The 17,876-nt window shown below is 47.1% G+C and overlaps 1 protein-coding gene across 1 annotated transcript in view; it reads left to right on the top strand.

The window, feature by feature from the left end:
- The window catches only part of LOC130298259 (oocyte zinc finger protein XlCOF7.1-like), a 149,820-nt gene that overhangs the window by 46,372 nt on the left and 85,572 nt on the right, over positions 1 to 17,876 (top strand). The window lies entirely within an intron of this gene.

Here is a 17,876-nt window from a genome sequence, read left to right as displayed (position 1 = left end):
CCTCGGTGGAACTTCATGTCGTAAGCACAGGGAATCTAAGGACGGCAACATTTGGCCTACTAAAAAATGATGCAGGTACCTCAATCCCTTACTCAGCCACCAGTGAAAAGAAGTAGGATTTAAGCCAGGGGGAAAAGAAGGATTGGAAAGAAAGGGCAGAAGAGGTGAAGGCACCGACTGCATACGGAACTTAAATCTCACCTGACGCCACAGAGAAAGGGCGTACAGAGTGACTTGCGCTGAGGAGGGTAGCAAGGACGCAACAGGGCACGTAGTCCACATCAATGTGGGCAGCGAATGTGGAGAGACCAGAACCCCCTCCAAGTCCACCCACCTGGGAGCCCCCACCGAAATGTTAACCTGCGCTAATTGGGCAATGCGTGCAGCATAATAATACTTCAAAAGATTGGGCACCGAAACACCCCCCTCTCTCTTATTATAGTACATAAGGGTCCTATTAATTCTTGGAGCCCGGTCAGACCAGATATATTTAAAAACAGTTTTCTGAAACGACATTAAATCCCGTTTCACAATAGGGATAGGGAGTGTCCTAAATAGATATAAAAGGCGGGGCAATATTACCATACGCACTACATTAACCCGACCTATCCAGGATATGTAGGAATAGTTCCACTTCAATAGGTCAGTCCTCAATGTCCTATATAGTGGAACATAATTAGCCTGATACAAGGAGTCCAGGGAAGCGGTCAGTCGCACCCCCAGGTAACTGAGACCCGCAGGTGAATCCCTATAGCCAAAATTCAAACCTATAAGGCTTTTAGCCCCATCAGGGACATTAAAGTACATCACTTCCGACTTACTATTATTGATCCGCAGGCCAGACATATGCGCAAAAGTGCCCAACACCTCTAGTAAATTAGGAAGGGACGTAAGTGGTTGGGTGATAGTTAACAAAAAGTCATCTGCAAACAGGCTGCATTTATGTTCCCTATCCCCCACTCCCACACCCTTGATGTCGGAGTGTGCCCTAATTTGGGCGGCCAAGGGCTCCATTAACAGGGCAAATAAAGCCGGCGACAACGGGCATCCCTGCCTTGTCCCGCGTAGTATAGTAAGAGGTGCCGGAGTGGTGGAAGGCAATTTCAGAAAAGCCTTGGGATTGGAGTACAAGTGTTGGAGGATAGTGATAAAGGGGCCCTTAAATCCATACTTAGTCAGCACTGCGAACATATATGGCCATGTAACGCTATCGAAAGCCTTTTCTATATCTAGAGCTAAGGCTAGCATGGGTGTTTGGGTAGTATTGGACCACTGAATAAGATTTACTATTTTACGGACATTATCTGGGGCCTGTCTCCCGGGGATAAATCCCACTTGGTCCGCCTGTACCAGGGAGGGTAAAAAACGATTTACACGGGCAGCCAGAATGGACGTCAGGAGTTTAGTATCAATATTCAGTAAAGTTATAGGACGGTAATTAGCAGGATGCAAATGATCCTTGTTGGGTTTCGGGATTACCGTTATGTGTGCGTCTAGAAATTCAGCTGGAATAGGATCGCAGGATCTCAGGGAATTGAACAGCGATGTCAGGGGGGGGACCAAAATGGAGGCGAACATTTTATAATAGGCGGCCGAAAAGCCGTCAGGCCCAGGGGACTTGCCATTTTTGAGTTTTTTTTATCGCATCTGAGACTTCCTCGGTGGTAAAGGGGGCATTCATGACCTCCAAGGCATCCGAGGTAAGAGTTGGGAGATGAATAGAAGATAAGCCAGATGAAATAGATAAAGGAGTAGGAGAGTTAGCAGGTGGGGCAGCATACAGCGAGGAATAGAAAGAATGGAAAGCTGAGTAAATATGATCAGGATTAGAGGTAGTCACACCAGGACGTATCTGAATGGCATGTACTTTGTTATAGGAAGAGGTGTTGCGCAGCATAGAGGCCAAGAGGCGGTCGGGCTTGTTTGCGTACCTATAGTACGTGGAATGAGTCCAACGTACCGCTCTCTCGACCTCCATGGGCAACAAGGCATCTAACTGAGTCCTAGTATTCTTGACTTCATTATACAGGTACAAGGAAGGGTCATTTTGGTGTGCTATAGTGAGGCGGAACAATTTAGCTTCCAGTGCGACCCTGGTGGCCGAGCGATCTTTCTTAACACCCGAGGCTAAGGAGATAATCCTACCTCTCATGTACGATTTATGAGCTAACCATAGCCAACAGGGCGCACTGGCAGATGAACCGTTGCGAAGAAAATATTCTGTTAAGTCAGCCTCCAAGTGGGTACGGACCCGGGTAATTGTAAGCAGAGACTCATTCAGCCGCCACCTAAAGGGAATCCCGGAGGGAGCGGCTAAATGAAAGGCCGCAACCACTAAATCATGATCCGACCACACACACGGAATATGACGTGCATATAACAAGTGGGGCAGTAACACAGCGTTGGCCAAGATCCAGTCAATGCGAGTATAGGTATGCTGGGAGGGAGAATAGTATGTGTACCCTCTACAGCGGCCATTATGCTCCCGCCAGACATCAGCTAAACAATGGTCGCTAAACAATTGTTGGACCCTCTTCTGCTGAGCCCCAGATCTACGAAGCGGGGCAGAGTGGGATCTATCCAGGTCACTATGATACACAAAGTTAAAATCCCCAGCCCAAATCAGCCAGTCGTAGGTCAGGGTCTCCAACTCAGAACACAATTTAGAGAAAAAAGAGATAGGGGCGTCAGTGGGAGCATAAGAGTTAACGAGGCAAAGTGTTTTATCATACAGCAATCCTATTAAGATAACATAACGGCTATCAGGATCCACAATCGAATGTGCTACAGTGTATGGGAAAGCGTCGTGCAATAACGTCACAACCCCCCTACTTTTGGACGCATATGTGGACATATAATAACGGTGGTATGATTTATGAAGAAACTTGGGGTGAGAGGATGGGGTAAAATGGGACTCCTGCAAGCAAAGTATATCCGGATGCAGCCTAGTATATTCCCTAAATGCCTTGTTACGTTTGTGAGGGGAGTTAAAGCCCCTCACATTGTGAGACACTAGCTTACACATAGGAACATAACACACGATGCTAGATAACACGTAATCAGGAGGGGAGCAAGCGGCAGGGGCAAATAATACAATACCAGTCCAGATAGTACATCAAGAGTCCATGTCAAGGATCTGACCATCAGCAAGGACCTACAACATAAAACAGCACACAAAAAAAAAGACAAACATGTCATACAAAAACCAAAACACAACAAACAGTCCTGGAAAGGAAAGACAGGTCGGAGTCGTCCGAAACCCATCATACTTCCTAGTCCCATGTCCGGGTTGTGAGGGCGCACTACTCCGGTCTGTGCACCGCCCAGTATAACAAGTCCTCGGGTCCCAGCCGGAACGAGGTATGGGAAAGTCAGTCCCGCATTAATGCAAAAGTTACCTGAGCCATGTGAATGAAAACAAATAGAAAAAATAATTCACAGGATCAGCATGAGGCAACAGTGAATCCCCGGAGAGAGGCTATTAGACTAGCCACCAGGGCCTCGGTCAAACAGTCAGGCAGGCTTCTTCGAGTTATCCTGACGGGCAACGGTGGTCCATGTACGCTGTGGACGTCTCTTCCTCTGTGGCTGTGGCGGCAAATCCACCGGCTGGATATTTTCAGATTTTAGAGCATCCAGGGCCTCTTTTATAGAGCGGACAAAATGGGTACGTCCATTAAGTCGAAAAGACAAGGAAAAGGGGAATCCCCATCTGTACTTAACTTGATGCTGGGTTAGAGCCAAGGTGATAGGCCGAAAGTCCCTGCGCCGGGCCAAGGTAGAGGGTGCTAAATCTGAGTATAGCCGAGCTGTAGGGGGCATGCCCGGCAGAGTAGGCAGGTCACGGGCTGCAAGCAAAAGAACATCCCGTATCTCCGGATAGTGCAATTTCAATATAACATCTCTCGGGAGTTCAGCGTTCTTGGGCTTAGCGAGGGCCCTGTGGATCCTATCAAACCTCAGCATCTCGGGTTCTAATTGGGGAGCCAACTCAAAAAAAAGGGCGGTAAGTACCTTAGTCAGGTCAGTAATCGATTCCGGCAGTCCCAGCAGTCTCAGGTTCGCCCTACGCGACCTATTCTCGAGGTCCTCCAGCTTAAATTCAATGGCCGCCATCTTACTTGCCTGCTCATCAATGTCCTGTCTATCCGACTCCACCGCGTCTGCCAGGTCATCGATTTTGGATTCATTATCGGCCAACCTCTGAGTAAGTTCCTGAATTTGCGAGGAAAAAGTAGCCACAGCTTGCGATAACTCGTTGCGGAACAGGGTCTGTATGTTTCGGAACATGGCAACAGGGGTAAGATCTTCAGGCTGTGAGAGTTCGTCGTCAGACTGATCCTCCGGCGGGAGGGAGCTGGCGGCGGCCATCTTGGATTTAGCCCCGGCCCTGAAGAGATCCGGAATTGACTGTGAAAGTCCCTGAGAAGCCGCCTGAAGTCGTCTCCTGGAGGAGCGGGGAGTAGTCATAGTATCTCCGGCGGGTGTTCCCGTGCTAAGGAGCCGTGTGTCGGCGCTGAGATCGGCGGTATAAGCACAGCCGGCACGGAGCTCACATGAGGTGCGTCTGTCTCAGTGAGCCGCGCGCATGCGTCCTAACTACTGTATTTATCGGTGTATAACACGCACCCCCATTTTAACAGGGAAATTTAAGTAAAAAAAATAAAATGTAAAATAAATGACTTGGACTAAATGCCACATCATCTCCCCATCTTCGTTTTTTTCTGCACCTCAGTTTGGTCCCGTCCCCTCCAGTGCCACATCATTCCTTCCCTTTTATCAGTTCCTGTGCCACATTTACCCCTGTCATCGCCACCCCCCATATCTCATCATCTCCCCATGTCTCATCATTCCCCCCTCATCATCCCCCACCCTATCTCATCATTTCCCCCTGTCTCATCCCCCCCTCATCATTTCCCCGTCTTATCCCCCCTCATCATTTCCCCCCTCTTCCCCCCATCATCCCCCCTTTCATCATTTCCCCCTGTCTCATCCCCCCCATCATTTCCCCCTGTCTCATCCCCCCCATCATTTCCCCCTGCCTCATCCCCCCATCACCTCCCCTCATCATTTCCCCGTCTCATCCCCCCATCATCCCCCCTCATCATTTCGCCCTGTCTCATCCCCCCTCATCCCCCCATCATTTCCCCCTGTCTCATCCCCCATCATTCTTCCCTCTCATCATTTCCCCCTGTCTCATCCCCCCATCATCCCCCCCTCATCATTTCCCCCTGTCTCATCCCCCTGTCTCATCCCCCCATCATTTCCCCCTGTCTCATCCCCCATCATTCTTCCCTCTCATCATTTCCCCCTGTCTCATCCCCCCCTCATCATTTCCCCGTCTCATTATTCCCCCATCATGTTCCTCCTATGGCATTCAGTGGTCTTCAACCTGCGGACCTCCAGATGTTGCAAAACTACAACTCCCAGCATGCCCGGACAGCCAACTGCTGTCCGGGCATGCTGGGAGTTGTAGTTTTGCAACATCTGGAGGTCCACAGGTTGAAGACCACTCTTCCCCTTTCCTTACTTGTCTGCACTTCGGCTGTCTTGCGGGGTCAGTGAAGCAGATGAGTTACGTCCTCTCCCGGCTCCTCTGCACGGCATCACGGAGGTCACTTTTCGGCGGTGACTACAGGAAATAAAGTGATGCCGCACAGAGAAGCCGGCAGAGGACGTAACTCATCTGCTTCACTGACCCCGCAAGACCCTCCGCCTGACCTGACCTGCCGAAGCGCAGACAGGTAAGGAAAATAAACGAAACTATAAAAAGCAGGGAAAGGGGGAATGATGAGGGAGGGGGGAGGGAGGGAAAATGAAAAGTAAAACTCACTTGTTTTCTCCTGCACTATCCACAGGAACTGGTGGATAGTGCGGGAGACGCTAATTAAAAGGTAGCGCAGATCCGGACAAGGTAGGGCTCATTTTAATCAGCATCTCCCGCACTATCCACCACACCAGTACCTGTGGATAGTGCGGGAGAAAACAAGTGACAGTGCGGGGAGGAGCCACCGCTGGTCACTGATTTAAAGTGGCCACGGTCGTGCTGTTAATACTTAACAAGCAGACGCTGCTGCGGCCGCTTTAAATCAGGGACCAAAAGACTTATCAGCGTATAACATGCAGGAAGACTTGTTGCCTTAAATGTAAGTTTTAAAAGTGCGTGTTATACGCCGATAAATATGGTACATGCAGGAAAATTAATGCGTTTAAAATTATCATCTTCTGACCCCTATTTTTGCATTGATAGGACTTATTGATCACTTTTTATAAATTTTTTCATGATATAAAAAGTGACCAAAAATTCACTATTTTGGATTTTGGAATTTTTTTGCACGTACACCATTGACCATGCGGTTTAATTAACGATATATTTTTATAATTCAGATATTTCCGCACGCGGCGATACCACATATGTTTATTTTTATTTACACAGTGGTTTTTTTTTTATGGGAAAAGGGGGGCGATTCAAACTTTTAATAGGGAAGGGGTTAAATGATCTTTATTCACTTTTTTTTCCCACTTTTTTTTTTGCAGTGTTATAGCTCCCATAGGGACCTATAACACTGCACACACTGATCTATTACATTGATCACTGGTTTCTCATAGGAAACCAGTGATCGATGATTCTGCCGCTTGACTGCTCATGCCTGGATCTCGGGCACTGAGCAGTCATTCGGCGATCGGACAGCGAGGAGGCAGGTAGGGAGCCTCCTGCTGTCCTGTAAGCTGTTCGGGATGCCGCGATTTCGCCGAGGCTATCCTGAACAGCCCACTGAGCTAACCGGCATACTTTCACTTTAGATGCGTGGTTCAACTTTGAACGCCGAGTCTAAAGGATTAATAGCGCGCGGCACCGCGATCAATGCCGTGCGCTATTAGCCACGGCCCGACCCGCTATTATAGATCGGGAGCGGACACATGACGTTCCAGTACGTCATGTGTCCTTATGGAGTTAACTTACTAAGGGGTGACTAGGATATAACTAGGGAAGCGGACACTGACAGGGACTGTGACTTTGGGGCCCCCCCAAACAAGGCACAGTATGAAATACGTGCCAGGACACCACAAACCCCCTTACTTAAAACAAGTAGATCCCGACGCCTGTTCCCTAAGGCAGAGGGACTAGGACAAGGACAGAATTATTAAACAGTCTATACATCCTGACAACATTTTCTTTTAATTTGCCTAGTATTCTTACTAAACAATTATGAAGCTATCTAACATTTAGTCTCTAGCTCCTTAGACATCTTTATAGCTCTTTCTATACATTTATGAGACTAACTAAACTTGAGTGAGCTATTTGAGGTACTATGTGTGCACGTACTGCTTAAAAGTTAGTCTTAATACCTTAAGGGTAGTTCACCGTGAGTAGTCCTTTGAGACTCTCGCAACATCACCCCCGGGCTGGCAGGAGTCTCTTCACATAGAGATTCTGCGGAAACTTCAGTCCCCGAGGGACCAGCTTGAAGGCTGGACACAGGAGCAACATCTTCGGTTGGACTGGGAGATTCTCTGAAGTCAGGTAGAGAAGGTGTAGCAGGACTTGGAGTAGCCACAGGAGCAGGACTGGTGCTGGGGGAAACAACCAATGGTGGCTGACTGGATGGAGCAGCGATTGGTAGCTGGCTGGGCGGAGCAACCAGTGGAGGCTGGCTAGGTGGAGCAACAAGGGGCGGCTGGCTTGCAGCTGAACATGGCATACCCCAAAACATGACAGGTTGGTGAGAAGAGAATAAAGGAACGTCCATACTGGGATGAATTCCTTCTCCTGGTACATATTCCCTGGCTGGCCTGGCTGGAGGAGGAGTAGGGAGAAGTGCAGGAGGAGGGGGTCCCGGTAAGTCTTCCTTCAAGCACACTTTTATTCGGTTTTGGTGGACCACCTGTGGCTCAAACCCTTTTTTCTGTATCTCATACACATCTGTGTCGGGATAAGGAATTGCAGTAATAGTATAGGGTTCTGTTTCCCATAGAGAATCCAGCTCATGAGTTCTTGGGAATTTCCTGAGCCAAACTTTGTCTCCCAGCTGCAGGGGTTAAGCCGAGGCATGCCGACTTTTTTTGCTGTCGGCCCTGGGCTTCGCCCATTTTTTCGCCACAATGTCTCGGGCTTCTTTGATTCTCCTGCGATGTTCAGAGACCCAGTCCTGCAAGACTTGAGGGGAGTTATTGAAAGGGGCCTGTAGCCCAAAAGTTCTGTCCTTCGGCAATTGACCATGTCTTCCCATCATGAGAAAGAAGGGGGTATACCCTGTAGAACAATGAGTAGTGTTGTTGTAGATTTCCAATAACTCAGGCAGTAGTCGGGGCCACTCTTCATGTTTCGAGACAGAAGCTGCTCGGAGCATATGGATAAACACCTGGTTGATCCTTTCACAGAGCCCATTTCCTTGAGGATGGTAAGCTATCGTTCCGAGCTTCTTACAATCATGCAGCTGGCAGAGTTCCTGGAACAACTGAGCTTTGAAGGCCGTCCCTCGATCAGTGAGGACTGCTTCGGGACACCCCAAGGGCTGGATCCAGTGGCTGTAGAAGAGTTATGCTGCCGTCTTGGCGGTCAGATCCTTGACGGGAACAACAACCATCCACTTAGAGTAATGTTCCACCATGGTCAAGGCATAGCAATAGCCAGATCCAGTGGGGGTCAGCTTCACATGGTCAAGGGCAACCATTTGATTAGGCCTCTCAGTATGGATGGGGTGCAAGGTGCTCTTGCATCTTTTTGGGGGTTCCTGATGAGATTGCACGTGGTGCATTCAGCACACCATATTTCGATGTCTCCTCGCATTCCTATCCAATAAAATCTTCGGCGAATAGTGGCCTCTGTCTAATGGATTCCAAAATGCCCCGACTGGTCGTGATATGCATTCAGGACCATAGCTGCATCTCTTCTGGGGATTACAATTTGATGCACCCGTTCTCCAGACACTGGGTCCAATGAGTTTCTGTATTGCAGCCCCTTATGGAGGAATAGGCGATTTCGCTGTCGCCACAACTGTCTCAGTTCAAAGTCCCCTTGCTGCTTGTGGAGTCGAGTGGGCACCTTCTTGTGGAGGCAGTAATTCAAGAGGTCCCCTATGACCCAGTTTTCATCCTGCAGAGTCTTCCACGTGTATTGGTCTTCAGGGACTTCCAGAGGTCCGGGTTCGTCACCCTCTTGGGCCGTTAGAGCATTCTGGCTCATGAACCGTTGGTAGAAGGGTGGCATTTCCACATCTTCCCATTCGTCCCCTGCAGGGGGTTCTTCACCTGGGGCCATCCGGGAGAGAGCATCCGCATTGACATTGGATTTTCCACTGCAGTACTTAATACTGAAGTTATAATTGGCCAACCGGGAGACCCAGCACTGTTCAATAGCCCCCAACTTAGCAGCGTTCAAGTGGGCCAAGGGATTTTTGTCCGTATAGACCGTGAAGGGGGTGGCCACCAGATAATCCTTGAATTTTTCAGTGATGGCCCAGACCAGGGCCAAGAGCTCCAACTTGAAAGAGCTATAGTTGTCATCGTTCATTTCCGCGCCTCGAAGATGACGGCTGGCGTAGGCTATTACCCTCTCTTTACCATCTTGGAGGTGAGATAAGACGGCTCCCAGTCCTTCGAAACTGGCCTTAATATATAAGCGGAACGGCTTACCGTAGTCAGGATAGGCCAAGATAGGAGGTTCTGTAAGAAGGTACTTTAAAGCTCGGAAGGCAGTTTCTTGGTCTTCAGCCCATTGTGTCGGGAGCCTCCCATTATAATTTTCCTTGGCAGAACCCCTCAGTAAGGCAGTCAAGGGGCCAGCAATTTGTGCAAAGTGAGGGATGAAAAGTCGGTAGTAGCCGGCAAATCCCAGGAAACTTATGACGTCTCGTACTGTCTTGGGTGTAGGCCAGTTCCTCACAGCACTTATTTTCTGGGGGTCAGGTTGGACACCATCGGCACTTATGACAGGTCCTAGATAGTGCACTTGTGGCTTTAACAGGTGACACTTGGATGGCTAGACCTTCAGTCCTTGCCGTATAAGGACCTGGAAAACTTCTCTTTTTTTTTAATCTGATATTTTTATTAAGATCTAAAACATACAGGACCCTGACCCATTCCAAAAATCTGCCACCCAAACCTCTCCATCGCCGGCCTGAGGTAGCTACAATCTACCCTGTCTAAGGCCTTCATGGCATCTATCGACAGGATGGATCGGAGCCCCTACTCGGGCATATGAATATTAGCAGACAGCTTAATCAAATTATCATGACTATTTCGGCTCGGTACAAAGCCGGTTTGGTCAGTAGCAATAATTTTGTTACAAACCTTTGCCAATCTCATTGCCAAAAACTTGGCAATAGTTTTGGCATCTGAATTTAATAGAGAGATGGGTCTATATGAATCAGCTGAAAGAAGGTTCTGTCCCATTTTTAACAGCAGAATTATGTTTGCTTCACGCATAGTCAATGGGAGAGACCTACTAATACAGGATTTTATTACAAGCAAGAGGCGAGTATTATAGTGCCAAATCTTTCTTTTAGTGAAAAAACAGCAGCAAAAGAGTTAACGGAAATAAGAAGAGAAAAAACACAGGTGAACGCAGGTGATAGCAGGTAGGTAATCAGCAAGGTATCCATCAATCAGCACACGGTATAGGTTATAAGAGGTATAGGCGTTCCTTAACCCCTTAAAGGGGTTATCCAGGGAAAAACTTTTTTTTTAAATATCAACTGGCTCCAGAAAGTTAAACAGATTTGTAAATTACTTCTATTAAAAAATCTTAATCCTTTCAGTACTTATGAGCTTCTGAAGTTTAGGTTGTTATTTTCTGTCTAAGTAATCTCTGATGACACGTGTCTCGGTAACCGCCCAGTTTAGAAGAGGTTTGCTATGGGAATTTGCTTCTAAACTGGGCGGTTCCCGCGAGATTCTATCTCTGTCCCTCTCTCCACTATTCAGCATTACGCGCCCGTTACCTCACAGGCTCCTCAGACTGCCGTGTCATTGGAGTCTTCAGATTCTCAGTATTTTCTCCAACTAGTTGTTTCTCTTTACTCATTTAGCCCTCTGGTTTTCCAATAGTCTCTTGCTGGACAAATATTAACCCCTTAAGGACCCAGCCATTTTACACCTTAGGACCCAGCCATTTTTTGCACATCTGACCACTGTCATTTTAAACATTAATAACTCTGGAATGCTTTTAGTTGTCATTCTGATTCCGAGACTTTTTTCGTGACATATTCTACTTTAACATAGTAGTAAATTTTTTTTGGTAACTTGCATCCTTTCTTGGTGAAAAATCCCAAAATTTGATGAAAAATTTGAAAATTTTTCATTTTTCTAACTTTGAAGCTCTCTGCTTGTAAGGAAAATGGATATTCCAAATAATTTTTTTTATTCACATATACAATATGTTCACTTTATGTTTGCATCATAAAATTTACATGTTTTTACTTTTGGAAGACACCAGAAGGCTTCAAAGTTCAGACGCAATTTTCCAATTTTTCACAAAATTTCTAAATTCACAATTTTTCAGGGACCAGTTCAGGTTTGAAGTGGATTTGAAGGGTCTTCATCTTAGAAATACCCCACAAATGATCCCATTATAACTGCACCCCTCAAAGTATTCAAAATGACATTCAGTCAGCATTTTAACCCTTTAGGTGTTTCACAGGAATAGCAGCAAAGTGAAGGAGAAAATTCACAATCTTCATTTTTTACACTCGCATGTTCTTGTAGACCCAATTTTTTTTTTACAAGGGGTAAAAGGAGAAAATGTATACTTATATTTGTAGCCCAATTTCTCTCGAGTAAGCACATACCTCATATGTCTATGTAAAGTGTTCGGCGGGCGCAGTAGATGGCTCAGAAGCGAAGGAGCGAAAAGGGGATTTTGGAGAGTACGTTTTTCTGAAATGGTTTTTGAGGGATATGTTGCATTTAGGAAGCCCCTATGGTGCCAGAACAGGAAAAAAAAAAACACATGGCATACAATTTTGGAAACTAGACCCCTTGAGGAACGTAACAAGGAATAAAGTGAGCCTTAATACCCCACAGGTGTTTCACGACTTTTGCATGTAAAAAAAAGAAAAAGAAAATTTCACTAAAGTGTGTGTTTCCCCCCAAATTTCACATTTTTTTATCTATAGATAGCTGTATATAGTGTATACAGAAGACGAAGTCCGCTTACTTCTCTCGAGTATCGGGCAGGTCCGTGTAGCTCCGCCCCTAGTGATGATGTCATTAGGGGGCGGGGCTACAGAAGGGAACAAGGCTAGTTAATCTGAAGCTCTGTTCACATTATCCGTTTTGTATAATGTGAACAGACCTTTCTGGCAGTGTCTACCCAGACAGGGAGACTCCAGCTGTTGCTAAACTACAACTCCCAGCATGCCCAGACAGCCAGAGGCTGTCTGGGCATGCTAGGAGTTGTAGTTTTGCACCAATTGGTGGCTCCCTGTTTGGGTAGACATTGTATCATGGGTGCTCTCCCCAGCGGACAGCGGCAAAAATGTCATAACCATTTTTTTGTGTTTTTTTTCTTCTCATTTCAGATCCGTGTATGCAGAGGATTACTGCGGATTCGATGGATTACGGTGGATTATTTTTTTTTCTTTTAATAAAATGGTTAACGAGGGCTGTGGGGGGAGTGTTTTTTTAACCCCTTAAGGACTCAGCCCATTTTGGCCTTAAGGACTCAGACAATTTAATTTTTACGTTTTCATTTTTTCCTCCTCGCCTTCTAAAAATCATAACTCTTTTATATTTTCATCCACAGACTAGTATGAGGGCTTGTTTTTTGCGCGACCAGTTGTCCTTTGTAATTACATCACTCATTATATCATAAAATGTATGGCGCAACCAAAAAACACTATTTTTGTGGGGAAATTAAAACGAAAAATGCAATTTTGCTAATTTTGGAAGGTTTTGTTTTCACGCCGTACAATTTATGGTAAAAATGACATGTGTTCTTTATTCTGAGGGTCAATGCGATTAAAATGATACCCATTATTATATAGTTTTATATTATTGTTGCGCTTAAAAAAAATCACAAACTTTTTAACCAAATTAGTACGTTTATAATCCCTTTATTTTGATGACCTCTAACTTTTTTATTTTTCCGTATAAGCGGCGGTATGGGTGCTCATTTTTTGCGCCATGATCTGTACTTTTTTTTATACCACATTTGCATATAAAAAACTTTTAATACATTTTTTATAATTTTTTTAATACAATGTATTAAAAAAGTAGGAATTTTGGACTTTTTTTTTTTTTCGTTCACGCCGTTCACCGTACGGGATCATTGACATTTTATTTTAATAGTTCGGACATTTACGCACGCGGCGATACCAAATATGTCTATAAAAAATGTTTTTTACGCTTTTTGGGGGTAAAATAGGAAAAAACTGACGTTTTACTTTTTTATTGGGGGAGGGGATTTTTCACTTTTTTTTACTTTTACTTTTACATTTTTTTACATTTTTTTTTACACTTGAATAGTCCCCATAGGGGACAATTCATAGCAATACCATGATTGCTAATACTGATCTGTTCTATGTATAGGACATAGAACAGATCAGTATTATCGGTCATCTCCTGCTCTGGTCTGCTCGATCACAGACCAGAGCAGGAGACGCCGGGAGCCGGACGGAGGAAGGAGAGGGGACCTCCGTCCGGCGTTCTGAATGATCGGATCCCCGCAGCAGCGCTGCGGGCGATCCAATCGTTCATTTAAATCGCGCACTGCCGCAGATGCCGGGATCTGTATTGATCCCGGCACCTGAGGGGTTAATGGCGGACGCCCGCGAGATCGCGGGCGTCGGCCATTGCCGGCGGGTCCCTGGCTGCGATCAGCAGCCGGGATCAGCCGCGCATGACACGGGCATCGCTCCGATGCCCGCAGTTATGCACAGGACGTAAATGTACGTCCTGGTGCGTTAAGTACCACCTCACCAGGACGTACATTTACGTCCTGCGTCCTTAAGGGGTTAAATAAAATAATTTTTCCAATGTGTTTTTTTTAATGAATTTTCAGGGTTAGTAGTGGAAGCTTGTCTTATTGACTGAATCCATTACTAAGCCAGGGCTTAGCGCTAGCCCCAAAAACAGCTAGCGCTAACCCCCAATTATTACCCCGGTACCCACCGCCATAGGGGTGCCGGGAAGAGCCGGTACCAACAGGCCCGGAGCGTCAAAAATGGTTCTCCTGGGCCTAGGCAGTGTCACGATTCGGCTTACAGGTAGTGGATCCTCTGTGTCAGCGAGGGATTGGCGTGGACCGTGCTGGTGGACCGGTTCTAAGAGGCTACTGGTGTTCACCAGAGTCCGCCGCAAAGCGGGATGGTCTTGCTGCGGCAGTAGCAACCAGGTCGTATCCACTAGCAACGGCTCAACCTCGCTGACTGCTGAGAAGGCGTGGGACAGAAGGACTAGGCAGAGGCAAGGTCAGACGTAGCAGAAGGTCGGGGCAGGCGGCAAGGTTCGTAGTCAAGATGGATAGCAGGAGTTCAGGTAACACAGGCTTTGGACAACACTAAACGCTTTCACTGGCACAAGGCAACAAGATCCGGCAAGGGGGTGCAGGGGAAGTGATCAGATATAGCCAGGGAGCAGGTGGAAGCCAATTAAGCTAATTGGGCCAGGCACCAATCATTGGTGCACTGGCCCTTTAAGTCTCAGAGAGCTGGCGCGCGCGCGCCCTAGAGAGCGGAGCCGCGCGCGCCAGCACATGACAGGAGGGGCCCGGGACGGGTAAGTGACTTGGGATGCGATTCGCGAGCGGGCGCGTCCCGCTGTGCGAATCGCATCCCCGACGGCCATGTCAGTGCAGCGCTCCCGGTCAGCGGGACTGACCGGGGCGCTGCAGGGAGAGAGACGCCGTGAGCGCTCCGGGGAGGAGTGGGGACCCAGAGCGCTAGGCGTAACAGTACCCCCCCCCCTTAGGTCTCCCCCTTTTTTTGTCCGACAACTGCTTTACCTGGGACGAGGACACCGGGAGTGAATGGAGGGTTTCCTCAAAGGCAGGCAGTACAGCAGGAGTGGGAATGGGGAGGGAGGGCAGAGGGTGACGGGACTGGGAGGGGGGGAGAGGCATCTCTTGTGGCAAGCAGAGTCCCAGTTCTTGATCTCCCCGGTGGTCCAGTCAAGGGTGGGAGAATGAAGCCGGAGCCATGGCAGACCGAGGAGGACCTCAGAGGTACAGTTGGGAAGGACGAAGAACTCAATCCTTTCGTGGTGGGGTCCAATGCACATTGAGAGGGGTTTTGTGCGGTAACGCACGGTGCAATCCAATCTGACTCCGTTGACCGCGGAAATGTAGAGCGGCTTGACGAGACGGGTCACCGGGATGCAGAATTTATTCACCAAAGACTCCAAAATAAAATTCCCAGAGGCACCAGAGTCCAAGCAGGCCACGGCTGAGAGGGAGGAGTTGGCTGAAGGAGAAATCCGCACGGGCACCGTGAGACGTGGAGAAGCAGACTTTGAACCAAGAGACGCCACACCCACGTGAGCTGGGTGCGTGCGTGCGTTTCCCAGACGTGGAGGACGAATAGGGCAATCCACCAAGAAATGCTCGGTACTGGCACAGTACAGACAAAGATTTTCTTCCCTACGGCGATTCCTCTCTTCCTGGGTCAGGCGAGACCGATCCACTTGCATGGCCTCCTCGGCGGGAGGCCCAGGCGTAGACTGCAAAGGATGCTGTGGGAGAGGTGCCCAGAGATCTAAGTCTTTTTCCTGGCGGAGCTCCTGATGTCTCTCAGAAAAACGCATGTCAATGCGGGTGGCCAAATGGATAAGTTCTTGCAGGTTGGCAGGAATCTCTCGTGCGGCCAGCACATCCTTGATGCGACTGGATAGGCCTTTTTTAAAGGTCGCGCAGAGAGCCTCATTATTCCATGATAATTCGGAAGCAAGAGTACGAAATTGGATGGCGTACTCGCCCACTGAAGAATTACCCTGGACCAGGTTCAGCAGGGCAGTCTCGGCAGAAGAAGCTCGGGCTGGTTCCTCGAAGACACTACGGATTTCAGCGAAGAAGGACTGGACTGTGGCTGTGGCAGGATCATTGCGGTCCCAGAGCGGTGTGGCCCAAGACAAGGCCTTTCCTGAAAGAAGGCTCACTACGAACGCCACCTTAGACCGTTCTGTAGGAAACAAGTCCGACAACATCTCCATATGCAGGGAACATTGAGACAAAAATCCACGGCAGAGTCTAGAGTCCCCATCAAATTTGTCCGGCAGGGACAAGCGGAGGCTAGGAGCGGCCACTCGCTGCGGAGGGGTTGCAGGAGCTGGCGGAGGAGATGGTTGCTGCTGTAGCAGAGGCAGAAGTTGCTGTAACATGGTGGTCAACTGCGACAGCTGCTGTCCTTGTTGGGCAATCTGCTGCGATTGCTGAGCGACCACCGTGGGACCACCCGGAGCACTAGGCGTAACAGGCAGTAACAGGCTGGCGTTATTTAGGCTGGGGAGGGCCAGTAACAATGGTCCCCGCCCACCCTGGTAACGTCAGGCTGTTGCTGTTTGGATGGTATTGTGCTGAGAATTAAAATACGGGGAACCCTATACGTTTTTTTTTTTTTTTTTATTTAAATAGTTGTAGTTCTGTAACATCTGTCCCTTTTGAAAATTGCTTCTCTACTTTGAAGCCCTCTAATTTAAAAAAAAAAAGCAAAAATATGTCCATTTTATGATGCCAACATAAAGTGAACATATTGTACTTGTGAAGAAAAATAAAATTTATTGTGAATATCAATTTTCCTTACAAGTAGAGAGCTTCAAAGTTAGAAAAATGCAAAATTGTCAAAATTTTCATTAAATTTGGGGATTTTTCACCAAAAAAGGATGCAAGTAATGCCGAAAATTTACCACCAAAATAAAATAGAATATGTCTCGAAAAAACTATCTCAGAATCAGAATATTCAGTAAAAGTGTTTTTGCGTTATTAATTCGTAAAGTGACGGTGGACTGAATTGCAAAAAAGGGCCCAGTCCTTAAGGTGAAAAAGGGTTGCGTCCTTAAGGGGTTAATAAACACCTTATTTTCTGTCCGCCAATACAAAATTCTCTAATAGTGCCCCTCCCGAGACTAGACTCTGGATCCGCCCCTGGTTGTGGTTAAACTTTACTTTCCTGGAAAAGTTTCTGAGTTGCCCATAGCAACCAATCAGATTGCTTCCTTCATTTTTCAGAGGCCTTTTCAAAAATGAAAGAAGCAATCTGATTGGTTGCTATGGGCAACAGCACAACTCTTCCTCTGCACTGGTTTTGCTGAATCTCCCCCAGAGAGGAAGATTTATCAAAACCCAAAACCTGTCCAGAGGAAAAGTTTCTGAGTTGCCCATAGCAACCAATCAGATCGCTTCTTTAATTTTTCATAGGCTTTTTCAAGAATAAAAGAAGCAATCTGATTGGTTGCTATGGGCATCTCAGCAGCTTTTCCACTGGTCAGGTGTTGATAAATCTCTCTCTCTATGGGGGAGATTCATCAAAACCAGTGTAGAGGAAGAGTTATGCAGTTGCCCATAGCAACCAATCAGATTGCTTCTTTCATTTTTTAAAAGACCTCTGAAAAATGAAGGAAGCAATCTGATTGGTTGCTTTGGGCAACTCAGAAACTTTTCCAGAAATGGAGGATGCTAACTTTTTGTATCTTATATGGAATTATTCCTATATTCATACATTTTGGAATCATCGATCTTATTGAAAAAAGGTATAACATTAAGATCGAATGAGACCCTTAGATGCTTATCCTTGGAGATGTCGGGGAGTCTATATATAAGAAAAGTTTAATTAGACTATTTCCTTATGCAAAGGTGCTGTCCGGGCATGCTGGGAGTTGTGGTTTTGCAGCGGTTGGGGGTTCACAGCTTAGAGACCACTGCTATAGAGGGTGCAAATGTATCC

Source organism: Hyla sarda, assembly GCF_029499605.1.
Source record: "Hyla sarda isolate aHylSar1 chromosome 1 unlocalized genomic scaffold, aHylSar1.hap1 SUPER_1_unloc_7, whole genome shotgun sequence".
Classification (NCBI taxonomy): Eukaryota; Metazoa; Chordata; class Amphibia; order Anura; family Hylidae; genus Hyla; species Hyla sarda.
This window is presented reverse-complemented; position numbering and strand designations above follow the sequence as displayed.